Raw genomic sequence first — 14,338 nt, forward strand, 5'->3', positions numbered from 1 at the left:
ATCTTCGCAACTTCGGAGTCCCGGTTCGGAAATAAAGTGAACACACTTGGACGGGATATCATGAATTTCCTCCAACGCGATATTCATTGGACCTAGGTTTTGATTCACCATGTCTTCGATGTTATGCATGTTGAATGTGCATCTTACCGTGCACTGCCTATTGGATAACTAAATTATCAACATGTTTATGTGAACTAGAGGATATCATGTGCATACCTGCAGGAATTGGTTGATATTGTGAGAACCAATATTAAATATACAAGTATATTTGATTTCTGTACAGTTATATGGTTGTAAAATATATATTGATAATAAGTAGAATAATTGAATGAAAAAAAAATCCATGGTTGAATGTTGTGGTGGCTCTTTTCCCATGCATGATTCAAATGGAACTTCCCCTATTCATGGTTGTATGGTGAGGTGACATGGTTGCATGTTGAGATAAGTCATCAGTGGGGATCGCTCTCTTAGCTATACATGATTCAACATGCACATCACACAAATATGCATCGCCATGTTGGCAATATTTAATTCTGTTCCATTTTCATATTCTCATGCTTCCAAGTGACACTAGTTATGTTTTACAGAGAACCATTTTCATGCTTCGTACTTTTTTTTACAAAATTATCTGATCTATTGATTCACCAGAAGTACAAAGCACCCCAAACATAATAAAATTACATCGAGGTTCATGGACAACCGAAAGACCATTGCCGCTGTCAGAACGAGGCGCCGACGCGCCGCTGTCGCCGCTCCCATACCAGAGCCGGTCCGACCTTGTCGATGACAGTCGAAAAGTCTTCGTCATGCTTCGTACTCACGTTGCTTCTTAATTGTAATATATGCTAATGTGGAATAGAAAGTTTGCTTTTATTGGGCCAGAAGAACATAGGTCAAATAGCTGGCTTCGCCCTTGTCGATGACAACCGGGAAATCTCCGAGCACGTGCCCTTAAGGAACAGCGCCCTGAAGCCACAGTCGTCAACATTGAATCCTTGAATAGACTTGAAATACTTGACACCAAATCTCGCTACACAACGAGAACCCCTAACATCACGTCCTAAGAAGATGACATGAATCTATGTCGGAGCTCTGTCAACTACGTCCAGATGGACGAACACGAGGAGGATCGGAGTCCGAAAGATAAACTCGAAGAAGAAGCACAGCCATCTGCCCGAGCACCGCACATACGAGGACTAAAAAACTCTAATGGGAGTGGAGGACCGGGAACCCCCTCCCCACCGCCGGCCGCCGAAGCGGCAGGGAGAGGGAAGGCGTATCCGCCGACTCGCCGACGAATCCTGAGGGGGGGATTTTCCCCCTAGCATCCAAGGGATGGGGAAGGAAAAGCTAAAGACGTGTACTACCAGTAAAGAATTTACTCTATAAGTATCTTGATGGCTTCTCATGCAAACCCAAACAAAATAATGGATTTTTATTTTCTCAATCGATTAAGAAATAACTATCTTTCCATCGCAAAAAAAAAACTATCTTTCAATCAACTCCTAAACCATTGGATGTGCGTAGTGATTCGTGTAGATTTCCTTTTTCTTCTTAAGATTTCAGAAAATAATAAAAACACAAAATGCCCTATGATGATGCGAACTGATTTCTCAATCGATTGAAACCTGGACACAAATATAAAATTTTGCAACCCCACAAAAAAAAACTTTGCAAGACAGCTTTCACTTGGCACACGCAAAGCCTATTTATATTTATAATTGGAAATAAATCAACACGTCCTGACCGTCAACACGAAAGCTCAAACCAAAGCACACGTGGGCAGCCCGTCACCGATCCTCGCCTCCCGGAATATACATTTCGCGGGAGGCCGACGCGGCACGAAAGCGATCGCCGGATACGGCCGCGCGCCAGCGCATCGCCGGCCGATGATCCAAGCGCATCCGGCCGCTTTCTCTGACGCGCCCGTGCACACGAAAGAGCGGAAGAGCGACAGCATTCCGCAGGAGAAAGAAAAACAGAAGCGCTTTACAGCCAGGCTCGCGGTCGTCACGCACGTCGGCCGCGTTCGCAACGGCACGCCACGTAACACGCAAGGCTAGCTACCAGGCGAGCCGGACCAGTTTGATCGCTGCATTGTCGATCAGCCGGCTGCTGCGCAGTGCGCACGCACACAGAGAAAAGCCATGCATGGAGCCAGGAAATGTTGCTCCGTACGCCCAACGACCCAAATCAAAAACCTCTGGCCTCTAGAAAAGGCACTTGGATTTGATCATCTATGCTTCTACTGTTTGTTTATCCGTGGGCTTTCTCCGTGGGCAGGGGCAGAGCGCGCGTGCACCGTGCTCACGTCGACCTAACGGTGCAGGATTGGATGCCGTGGCTGTTAACCGATCGGGCGGGCTAGCTGCACCTACTCCAAATCCCAGAAGGAGACGGGCGGCTACTTACAACTACGTCGTGCAACCACCGCCACTTTAAGAATCAGGGCGAATTATCTCCACTTTGTCATCATGTCCCATTCAATTCCTTCCATGTAGTGGCAGCAGCTGATGAACCTGAATGGCAACCAGCCCGTGACTAGGATCAGGATCAGCTCTAGTACCTACTGTTAGTTTACTAATCCAAAGTCCAATCGAATCCCTTTAGTGGAAGGCGGTGGCGTCGTACGCACCTGCTTCGCTTTCCTGCATCAGTATAGGGTTATAATCGTTAGTCCGCACCTATTAGCATTTTTTCAGCTACTCCTGCCTAGCAGCACTGTAGTGGAGCCAGTACTTTCCAAGCCCGAAATTTCATCAGCCACCCGTTGAACGGTGGAAGCTGGTTTGTACTTTTGTCACGCTCTAACGACCCCATGCTAGCCTAGTCAATATATGGCACCGCTAGTCCGCCGCACACATCTTACTATTTCATTTGACATTGTTCTCATTTCTGTCCTTCCTCGTGTGTGCGTGTGTGTGTGTGTGTGTGTGTGTGTGCCCAATTATGTGCATGCACATTCTGAGTTGCCTATCGCAGTTCGCTACGCAACTCGCCTCTTTTAGTTCTTCATTCACACGCACCCTATTACAAGGGAGTCGCAGGATCAAACAGCCCTAAACAAGTCTCCAACTAACCTACTACGTACAACAAATTGTTTTCTTTTTTGAGCTATACACAACAGATTGCTAGAATCAAGACAAACGACTTTTACGACATCAGCAAGCAAGCTTGCCTGTAGGTACCCATGTCGAGTACACCATACTGCTTCCTTTGCTTCCAATGTCATTCAAATGGACGCTCGTACGGCGGACTTTCGGCAGGCGGCCGGCGCACAAGTCTCCGTCGACCATGTGTCAGTGCACACACAACATCTCACGCTAACAAACTGAATTCTTTACTCAGTCAAAAGGTACTACACTCTGCTGTACTGTACGTATTAGCGTCAGGAGCGAGCACAACGACGAACACCGACACACTGGCCGGGCGGGCGGGCAGGCGGGCAGGAAGTGGCAGCCGACGCACGTTTTGCGGCTCTCATGCAATGCCTGGCTCGCGCGCGGCGATCCCGAGTGAGACGGGTTGATTTCCGGAGGTCAGGAGGTGACAGCGACCGGGTGAGTGAATTAACAAGACCAGCAGAGGCAAATGGCGGATGGGTCACAGATGGGCGTAAGTAACGTAACAGGGCGCGGCAATCGCGGCACTGTGCGGCGAGGGACAGGGTTAGGTCACCGTGATTGGGATGGCGTGCGTCGCGAGCGAGGCCGGTGAGGGTGCACCATCAGCCAGCCCGGCTGGCTGGCTGGCCAGCAACGGCAGCAGCAGCGTACATGGCGTGGGCGAGAGGTCGACGAGCAACCGAGCCGTGCCGTGTCCGCGGGCTCCGCGCTCCGGGGTCTGGACAAAGGCGATCGGTCGCTGGGCCTTGGAATATAGCAGCAGCTCTCGGTTGTTGCGGCCGCCTTTGCAACCACCGAGGACGAGCAGGATGGGACGGTGGCTGGCCGGCCGCCGGCCCCAGCCAGTGCTCCTCTGCCTTGCCTTGGCATGTGCGCCGAGCCGTGCCGTGCCGGCGGATCCTTACCCTCCCCATGCTCCCGTCCGTTGCCGTTGCCGCGTTCGCCGTAACGACAAGCTCTGCGGTGAAGCATTTTTCGCTGCCTTTTCTGGATCATGCGAGATGCTGCGCCGAAAGATCTGGGTAGTCCGTCCACCGGCCTTTCGGATAGGAATGGCGCGGGGCGGGAAAGCCACCGGACGAAAGGAAGGAAGGAAAGGCAGGGGATCTCTTTCTTCGAATGCGATGCTAGTAGTGCCGATCGATCCTCGCTTTTTTACGTGCCAAGGAAATTCCCTTGCCGACGTCTTCACCTTGCTACAGACTTCGATACCTTTGTGTCCGCACCAAGGGTGAAAAGGTCAACACAATGGCTCACCACCTCCCAACGCCTCGATGAATGAGTACGATCAGTTGCAATCAAGGCTGGTGTATGCATCCAATGTCGTACTACGTACTATGGTGTGCTTTGATCTCATATTCCCATGGACCGGCAGGTCGATCGGCATTGCCGTGGACCCGCGCCCGCACACCAATGGGGTGGCACTACATGCCACAGCAACGTTCCTTATGTTCATCGTGAAGGATCGGAGAACGTGCTAGTGCACGAGGTGTGTGTGGGCATGGCACGGTCCAGGCACGGGTGGACCAGGCTGCCCATCCGTGCAAACGGTGCAAAGAACCAAGTGGCTGACTGCCACCGCAGACTGTTCTCGACTTCTGTTTTTTCCCCCCAAAATGCTATCTTGGGAACGTCTGATTTTTTATGTTCCCAGCGAGCTACTTCACCCTTTTCGGTTTATAGGGATTAATTTAAAAATCTCACCATCGCAAAAAAGATGTTGAGTTGTGGAATAATTTTTGTGGTTTACAAAAGTTCTCAATTAATGTGCTTGTTTTTCGTAAAAAATTGTGTTTATCAATGCATTAATTGCAATGCATTCATGTGTGACCAATATAGATGACAAGAACTTTTACATGCATTTGTGAGTTTAATCTTTGCATCAACGATTTAGTGCACCTTAAAATCTGAACATGTGATTGTGGGGGGGGGGGGGGGCAGTAAAAATGAGCTTTATAAAATGAGAAACCCATTTTTTTTCGAGTTAAGGCCTACAGACTGGAAAGGAGGGAGTACCTTTTAATCATTCGATGAAAAACATGGATCCTAAAGCAGCCCTAGTGGTCATGTCAGAAAAACGAAAACGTTCATCGCGATCTTCCTTTGGCGATCCACACCATATAGGGGGGGGGGTCCATCTCCCTGCATCACGTGGAAATCGGTGAGGGTTTCCCACTCCTGACCTCCATGCCGTAGAGGCACCTAACGCTGATGGCGGCCGCAAACGATGACGTGCCCTTCTCGAGGCCGGGCCGGGGTTGAGGCGGCTTTCTGCGTTGTCTGCGGGTGGCTCCCGTGGTGAGGTCTGTGGCCGCCATGCCTCTGGAGCACGAAGACGAGGGCGCTGGTCAGGGAGGAGTAGGGCGACGCCGGCGAGGCGGTACTCGTCGCCGGTGAGCAACGACCCATGCCGGTGATGTTGGGAAACGCAGTAATTTCAAAAAATTCCTACGATTACGCAATATCTATCTAGGTGATGCAGCAACGAGAGGGGAGAGTGTTGCCTACGTGCCCTCGTAGACTGAAAGCGGAAGAGTTTAGTTAACGCGGTTGATGTAGTTGAACGCCTTCGCAATCCAACCGATCCAAGCATCGAACGTACGACACCTCCGCGTTCAGCACACATTCAGCTTGATGACGTCCCTCGTACTCTTGATCCAGTTGAGGCCGAGGGAGAGTTCCGTCAGCACAACGGCGTGGCGACGGTGATGATGATGTTACCGACGCAGGGCTTCGCCTAAGCACTACGACGATATGACCGATGTGTGTAACTGTGGAGGGGGGCACCACACACGGCTAAAAGATCAACTTGATCAACTTGTGTGTCTTTGGGGTGCCCCCTGCCCACGTATATAAAGGAGGAGGAAGAGGAGGCCGGCCCTAGAGGGGGCGCTCCAAAAGGGGGAGTCCTACTTGGACTCCCGGCCCAAGTAGGATTCGCCCCCCCCTTTTCCTATTCCAACTAGGAGAAGGAAGGGAAGGAGGAAGAGGGGAGAAGGGGGGTGCCGCCCCCTCCTAGTCCAATTCGGACCAGCCCTTGGGGGGGGGGGGGCGGCCGCCCTTGAGGCCCTTCTCTCCTTTCTCGTATGGCCCATTAAGGCCCATTACTTCCCCCGGCAAATTCCCGTAACTCTCCGGTACTCCAAAAAAAATACCCGAATCACTCGGAACCTTTCCGATGTCCGAATATAGCTTTCCAATATATCGATCTTTACGTCTCGACCATTTTGAGACTCCTCGTCACGTCCGTGATCTCATCCGGGACTCCAAACAAACTTCGGTCATCGAACGTTAAGCGTGCGGACCCTACCGGTTCGAGAACTATGTAGACATGACCGAGACACATCTCCGGTCAATAACCAATAGCGGAACCTGGATGCTCATATTGGCTCCTACATATTCTACGAAGATCTTTATCGGTCAAACCGCATAACAACATACGTTGTTCCCTTTGTCATCGGTATGTTACTTGCTTGAGATTCGATCGTCGGTATCATCATACCTAGTTCAATCTGGTTACCGACAAGTCTCTTTACTTGTTCCGTAATGCATCATCCCGCAACTAACTCATTAGTCACATTGCTTGCAACACTTATAATGATGTGCATTACCGAGAGGGCCCAGAGATACCTCTTCGATACACGGAGTGACAAATCCTAATCTTGATCTATGCCAACCCAACAAACACCTTTGGAGACACCTGTAGAGCATCTTTATAATCATCCATTTACGTTGTGACGTTTGATAGCCTCTGTTGGAAAAGGCAGTGCCTAGGAGGCGTTTAGGCACGCCTAGGCGGTAGGCAATAGCCAAGCGCCTCGCGTAGGGCATAAATGGAGGTCTAGGCAGGGCAAGCAAGGAATTGTCTACCCAAGCAAGAAAGCATGCCACATACTGCACAGATATGCCAAACATGTTATATTCCAATGGCAGTAGATGGTAATTAACTTATTTATATGCCCTAAACTAATATCAACACCCATATAATAATCATAAATACACTACGAGTAAAAACTATATTACCGCCTAGGTCGCGCCTAGGGCGCTTAGGCACCGCCTAGGCACAAGGCGAAGGCCAACCGCCTCGCTTACGCCTACCGATTTTTCCAACCTTGATAGAACACAAAGTGTTCCTCTGGTATTCGGGAGTTGCATAATCTCATAGTCCGAGGAACATGTATAAGTCATGAAGAGAGCAATATCAATGAAACTGTAACGATCATAATGCTAAGCTAACGGATGGGTCATGTCCATTACATCATTCTCCTAATGATGTGACCCCGTTTATCAAATGACAACACATGTCTATGGTTAGGAAACATAACCATCTTTGATTAACGAGCTAGTCTAGTAGAGGCATACTAGGGACAATATGTTTTGTCTATGTATTCACACATGTACTAAGTTTCCGGTTAATACAATTCTAGCATGAATAATAAACATTTATCATGATATAAGGAAATAAATAATAATGTTATTATTGCCTCTAGGGCATATTTCCTTCAGTCTCTCACTTGCACTAGAATCAATAATCTAGTTCACATCGCCATGTGATTTAACACCAATAGTCACATCTTTATGTGATTAACACCCAAAGGGTTTACTAGAATCAATAATCTAGTTCACATCGCTATGTGATTAACACCGAAAGAGTACTAAAGTGTGATCATGTTTTGCTCGGGAGAGAAGTTTAGTCAACGGGTCTGTCACATTCAGAGCCGTATGTATTTTGCAAATATTCTATGTCTACAATGCTCTGCATGGAGCTACTCTACCTAATTGCTCCCACTTTTAATATATATCCAGATTGAGACTTAGAGTCATCTGGATCGGTGTAAAATCTTGCATCGACGTAACTCTTTACAACAAACTCTTTATCACCTCCATAACCGAGAAATATTTCCTTAGTCCTCACTAAAGATAATTTTGACCGCTGTCCAGTGATCTACTCATAGATCACTATTGTACCCCCTTGCTAAACTCATGGAAAGGTGCACAATAGGTCTGGTACACAGCATAACATACTTTATAGAACCTATAACTGTGGCATAAGGAATGACTTTCATTCTCTTTCTATCTTCTGCCGTGGTCGGGCTTTGAGTCTTACTCAACTTTACACCTTGTAATACAGGCAAGAATTTCTTCTTTGACTGATCCATTTTTAACTCTTTCAAAAAACTTGTCAAGGTATGTATTCATTGAAAAATCTTATCAAGCGTCTTGATCTATCTCTATAGATCTTGATGCCCAATATATAAGCAACTTCACCAAGGTCTTTCTTTGAAAAAAAACCCTTTCAAACTCTCCTTTATGCTTTCCAGAAAATTCTACATAATTTCCGATTAACAATATATCATTCACATATACTTATCAGAAAGGTTTTAGTGCTTCCACTCACTTTCTTGTAAATATAGGCTTCACCGCAAGTCTATATAAAACTATATGCTTTGATCAACTCATCAAAGCGTATATTCCAACTCCGAGATGCTTGCAGCAGTCCATAGATGGATCGCTGGAGCTTGCACACCTTGTTAGTACCTTTAGGATTGACAAAACCTTCTGGTTGCATCATATACAACTCTTATTTAAGAAATATCCATTTAAGGAATGCAGTTTTGACATCCATTTGCCAGATTTCATAAAATATGGCAACTGCTAACATCATTCAGACGGATTTAAGCATCGCTACAGTTGAGAAAATCTCATTGTAGTCAACACCTTGAACTTGTTGAAAACCTTTTGGCAACAAGTCGAGCTTTGTAGATAGTAACACTACTACCAGTGTCTGTCTTCCTCTTGAAGATCCATTTATTTAATATGGCTTGCCGATCATCGGGCAAGTCCACCAAAGTCCACACTTTATTCTCATACATGGATCCCATCTCAGATTTCATGGCCCCAAGCCATTTCGCGGAATCTGGGCTCACCATCGCTTCCTCATAGTTCGTAGGTTCATCATGGTTTAGTAACATGACTTATAGAATAGGATTACCATACCACTCTGTTGCGGATCTTACTCTGGAAGACCTACGAGGTTCGATAGTAACTTAATCTGAAGTTTTATGATCATCATCATTAGCTTCCTCACTTATTGGTGTAGGAATCACTGGAACTGATTTATGTGATGAACTACTTTCCAATAAGGGAGAAGGTACAATTACCTCATCAAGTTCTACTTTCCTCCCACTAACTTCTTTCGAGAGAAACTTCTTCTCTAGAAAGGATCCATTCTTAGCAACAAATATATTGCCTTTGGATCTTGTGATAGAAGGTGTACCCAACAGTTTCCTTTGGGTATTCTATGAATACACACTTCTCCGATTTGGATTCGAACTTATCAGGTTGAAGCTTTTTCACATAAGCATCACAGCCCCAAACTCTAAGAAACGACAACTTTGGTTTCTTGCCAAACCATAGTTCATAAGGCGTCATCTCAACGGATTTCGATGGTGCCCTGTTTAAAGTGAATGCAGCTGTCTCTAATGCATAACCCCAAAACGATAGTGGTATAGCGGTAAGAGACATCATAGATCACACCATATCCAATAAAATGCGGTTATGACGTTCGGACACACCATTACGTTGTGGAGTTCCAGGTGGCATGAGCTGTGAAACTATCCCACATTGTTTTAAATGAAAGCCAAACTTGTAACTGAAATATTCTCCTCCACGATCAGATCGTAGAAACTTTATTTTCTTGGTACGATGATTCTCCACTTCACTATGAAATTCTTTGAACTTTTCAAATGTTTCAGACTTATGCTTCATTAAGTAGATATAACCATATCTGCTCAAATTATCTGTGAAGGTAAGAAAATAATGATACCCGCCACGAGCTTCAACACTCATTGGACCGCATACATCAATATGTATTATTTCCAATAAGTCATTAGCTCGTTCCATTGTTTCGGAGATCGGAGTTCTAGTCATCTTGCCCATAAGGCACGGTTCGCACATATCAAATGATTCATAATCAAGTGATTCCAAAAGTCCATCTTTATGGAGTTTCTTCATGCGCTTTACACCGATATGACCCAAACGGTAGTGCCACAAATAAGTTGCACTATCATTATCAACTTTGCATCTTTTGGCATCAATATTATAAATATGTGTATTACCACGATCGAGATTCAATAAACCATCAACATTGGGTGTATGACCATACAAGGTTTTTATTCATGTAAACAAAATAACAATTATTCTCTGTCTTAAATGAATAACCGTATTGCAATAAACATGATCTAATCATATTCATGCTCAACGCAAACACCAAATAACATTTATTTAGGTTCAACATTAATCCCGAAAGTATAGGGAGTGTGCGATGATGATCATATCAATCTTGGAAGCACTTCCAACACTCACCGTCACTCCATTCTCAACTAGTCTCTATTTATTCTACAACTCCTGTTTTGAGTTATTAATCTTAGCAACCGAACAAGTATCAATTACCCAGGTGTTACTACAAGCACTAGTAAGGTACACATCAATAACATGTATATCAAATATACTTTTCTTCACCTTCCCATCCTTCTTATCCGCCAAATAATCGGGACAGTTCCGCTTCCAATGACCATTTCCTTTGCAGTGGAAGCACTCAGTTTCAGACTTAGGTCCAGCTTTGGGCTTCTTCACGGGAGTGAAAACTTGCTTGCCATTCTATTTGAAGTTCCCTTTCTTTCCCTTTGCCCTTTTCTTGAAACTAGTGATCTTATTTAATCATCAACACTTGATGCTCTTTCTTGATTTCTACCTTCGTCGATTTCAGCATCACGAAGAGCTCGGGCATTTCTTTCATCATCCCTTGCATATTATAGTTCATCACGAAGGTCCAGTAACTTGGTGATGGTGACTAGAGAACTTTTTCAATCACTATCTTATCTGGAAGATTAACTCCCACTTGATTCAAGTGATTGTAGTACCCAGACAATCTGAGCACATGCTCACTGCTTGAGCTATTCTCCTCCATCTTTTAGCTTTAGAACTTGTTAGAGACTTCATATCTCTCAACTCGGGTATTTGCTTGAAATATTAACTTCAACTCCTGGAACATCTCATATATTCCACGACGTTCGAAATGTCTTTGAAGTCCCGATTCTAAGCCATAAAACATGGTGCACTAAACTATCAAGTAGTCATCATATTGAGCTAGCCAAACGTTCATCTGCTCCTGTAATAGGTCTGTCACCTAGCGGTGCATCAAGGACATAATTCTTCTGTGCAGCAATAAGGATAAACCTTAAATCACAGACCTAGTCCGCATCATTGCTACTATCATCTTACAATTTAGTTTTCTCTAGGAACATATAAAAACATAGGGAAGCTATAACATGAGCTATTGATCTATAACCTAAAAATCACGGACACGCCAGACTTAGTCGAACTGCCGTCCTGAGACGGCGGGATATGGGGATATGATGGGATACGACGGGATACACGAATTTTGGAGTATCCCCAAAATTCAAATTAAAAAAAGAAAAAAATACAGGGATACACCGGGACACGCCTGGGACACATTTGGGATACAGCCTAGCCCAAAAACACCCCCGGCCCAGCCACGGCCCAATATGTAACCCTATTTTGCAGGGTCTCCAATGTGCCCTAGACATAAGGACGAGCTACTCCCTGCCTCCCAGATCGAACAGAAGGAGTTGCCACCTTCTGCATCGAAGTTGCCACCACCTGGACTCGCCGCCCCAGCGCCGGTGACTCCTGGATTCGACGATGACTCCTCCATCCAGCATCAACAACAACAGTCTCTCCTTGGCTCCCCGCAGCTATAGGTAACCCAGCAGTTTCTCCATTCTTCAACCTCTTCCTCTTTTATTCTTTAGATTTAGATTTTGTTCCATTATTAAGGGATTAAGCTACTCAATCTGGATGCTTGCTAGCTTCTTGTTGTTGCTCCCTCTCTGCTTGTGTTGCTGCTGTTTGTTATGTTGTTGCTGCTTCATTTGTGTTGCTGCTCGCTTGTGCTGCTTGTGCTGCTATTGCTGCTAGCCTGCTACTGCCTACTGCTGAATTTGATAGCTTGTGCTGCTTCTCACTTGCTAGTATTCATTGTTTTTGTTGTTCAAGTGTTCATTGTCCTGCTAGTGCTAGTGCTCATTGTTGTGATGTGCTTGTACTTGTTGATAGGTAGCAACTAGCATGTGGCGTGGCTTCTGGGAGCGCCACAGCTGGTAGACAATCGTCCGTGGGTGAGAGCAGGCCCGAGCCTGAGGGTGTGCTGTGCGCTTGCACAGGGCCCCCTCGCTTCAGGGGCCTCCAAATTTATATGCAACACTATATATACTAAGCTAAAAAATCTAACCTTTTGGGCCTCTTGGCCTGGTGTCCAGTCCTGGACCTGGGAGCAGCCCCGACGTACGTACGTCTATACGCCTCATCCAACGAAAGGATCGATTCAGTGAAAAAGAAAAAAAATCAGCGATCGATCGTCATCGACACGAGCGAAGCGACGAGGTGTCTCTTCGTCTGTTCGTCTGGCACTGGCGGCAGGTTAGGGTTCATCCGGTCTGCTCCGATCCTTCCTTTCCTTCCTCACAAATCTCATGATTCCGTTCCAACTTCCAACGTTGTAGCCTGTATGTCCTTTTCAGGATTCAAGAGACAAGAGGACAGGAGCATCAGGAACGGCCGGACAACAGCCCTGAACTGAATCACCTGAAAGGCAAGGAAAAGTTCAGGCCAATCTCCTGATCTTCTTTTTTAAGTGTCGTCGCGTCAATACCTAGTAATCTTGTGATGTTGTTCAAGTGAAGAATGAAGACCATACAATCAATAATAGGTACAATTTTTATATTTCCAGTTGGTATCTAAGATATTATGAACTTTATATTATTATAGTTATGTTTATGTAGTGCTTTCCTTAATGAGATAAGGCCCATTTTAGAGTTTCGCACAGGGCCTCCGATTTTGCCGGCTCGGCCCTGGGTGAGAATGAAGGCCATCTTGGTCCTGGTGCTGTAGATCCAAGGTATCCTCTGTGGGCTTATGTGCAGAAGCTTGTACCAGAAGAAGCAAATGGTGATGGTGCAGTTGTTGCCTCTGGTAGCCGTGGAGGAAATGCCAAGTTCCGCTGCAATTTCTGCAAGAAAATTTACCCAGGCAGCTATTCAAGAGTGAAGCCTCATCTTCTTCAAATAACAAAGAAAGATGTAGCTACATGTGACAAAATACCACATGCTGCCTTTGAGCAACTTTGCAAGGAAGACAAAGCAGCTGCTCAACTCCTTTAAAATGGTCCAACCAGGCATACAATTCCTTTAACCCCCTATGATGCATCTGCTCCAACAAGAAAAAGAAAGCAAACAACTATTGCAGAGAGTTTTAATGCTGAAGTCCGGCAACAAGCTGATGCTCATATTGCTAGGATGTTTTACACTGCATGTGTGCATTTTTTTGTCTCACAATCTTTTCTTTTCTTGTCAAACATGGATAGATTTAAAATTTATGTGTTGCTGATTTGTTGAATGCTGAGTTGCTGCCTTGGTGGTTTGTGTATATTGTAGGGCTTCCATTCAATCTTGCAAGGAACCCTGACTTTAGGGCAGCCATCACCTTCATTGCAAACAACAGCATGGGTGGGTATGTGCCTCCAGGATATAATTCACCGAGGACAACTCTTCTTGATCAAGAGAAGAAGCATATTCAGAGGAGCCTAGAGCCTATTAAATCAACATGGCCTAACAAAGGAGTGACCGTTGCGACGGATGGCTGGTCTGATCCTCAAAGGCAGCCCATTTTAAACTTCATGGTTGTGATAGAAGGTGGTTCAATGTTCCTAAAGGCAATTGACATCGAGGGAGAGGTAAAATTTTTGTACCTACGTAATTTACTTTGTCTTTTGTTCCTTTTAGTTTCACATATTGCTTGCTGACTTTTCTTCATTGCTAGATAAAAACCAAGGAATACATCTTTGAGAAGCTAAAGGAAGTGATCGAGGAAGTTGGAGTTGAGTATGTGGTTCAAGTGGTGACCGACAATGCTGCAAACTACAAAGCTGTTGGGTTGATGATTGAAGCAAAGTACAAGAACATATTCTAGACTCCTTCCATAGTGCACACTCTCAATCTTGCATTGAAGAACATATGTGATCCGAAGAACAATGAGGGAGACAATTTCCATCTTTGGTTCATCAAAGAGGTGGCTGAGGAAGCTTCTTTAATCAAGAACTTTGTCATGACTCATAGCATGAGGTTGTCTATGTT

This window comes from Triticum aestivum, chromosome 5B (assembly GCF_018294505.1).
Source record: "Triticum aestivum cultivar Chinese Spring chromosome 5B, IWGSC CS RefSeq v2.1, whole genome shotgun sequence".
NCBI lineage: Eukaryota > Viridiplantae > Streptophyta > Magnoliopsida > Poales > Poaceae > Triticum > Triticum aestivum.